The sequence below is a fragment of the Cebus imitator genome, unplaced genomic scaffold, assembly GCF_001604975.1.
Source record: "Cebus imitator isolate Cc_AM_T3 unplaced genomic scaffold, Cebus_imitator-1.0 Scaffold475, whole genome shotgun sequence".
NCBI lineage: Eukaryota > Metazoa > Chordata > Mammalia > Primates > Cebidae > Cebus > Cebus imitator.
The window spans coordinates 1,643,648-1,644,707 of NW_016107790.1; positions in this window are offsets into that span (position 1 = coordinate 1,643,648).

The following is a 1,060-nucleotide window of genomic DNA, read 5'->3' on the forward strand; positions in this document are numbered from 1 at the left end:
AAGAAAGGATATCAAAGATTGAAGATCAACTCAATGAAATAAAACAAGAAAGCTAAATTAGAGAAAAAAGAGTGAAAAGAAGTGAACAAACCCTACAAGAAATATGGGATTATGTGAAAAGACCTAATCTACATTTGATAGGTGTAACTGAATGTGACGGAGAGAATGAATCCAAGCTGGAAAACACTCTTCAGGATATTATCCAGGAAAACTTCCCCAAACTAGCAAGGCAGGTCAATATTGAAGTCCAGGAAATACTGAGAACAACACAAAGATATTCCTCAAGAAGAGCAACCCCAAGGCACATAATCGTCAGATTCAGCAGGGTTGTAATGAAGGAAAAATGCTCAGGGCAGCCAGACAGAAAGGTTGGGTTACCCACAAAGGGCAGCCCATCAGACTCACAGCAGATCTCTTGGCAGAAACCCTCCAAGCCAGAAGAGAGTGGGGGCCAATATTCAACATCCTTAAAGAAAAGAACTTTCAACCTAGAATATCATATCCAGCCAAACTAAGCTTCGTAAGCAAAGGAGAAATAAAATCCTTTACAAACAAGCAATTGCTGAGAGATTTCATCACCACCAGGCCTGCCTTAAAAGAGCTCCTGAAAGAAGTACTAAACATAGAAAGGAACAACCAATACCAGCCACCGCAAAATTTTACCACATGGTAAAGAGCATCAACACAATGAAGAAACTGCATCAACTAACGGGCAAAACAACCAGCTAGAATCAAAATGGCAGGATCAAATTCACACATAACAATATTAACCTTAAATGTAAATGGGCTAAATGCCCAATGAAAAGACACAGACTGGCAAATTGGATAAAAGGTCAAAACCCATTGGTGTGCTGTATTCAGAAAACTCATCTCATGTACAAGGACACACATAGGCTCAAAATAAAGGGATGGAGGAAGATTTACCAAGCAAATAGAGAGAAACAAAAAGCAAGGGTTGCAATCCTAGTCTCTGATAAAACAGAATTTAAACCAACAAAGATCAAAAGAGACAAAAGAGGACATTACATAATAGTAAAGGGATCAGTGCAACAAGAAGAGC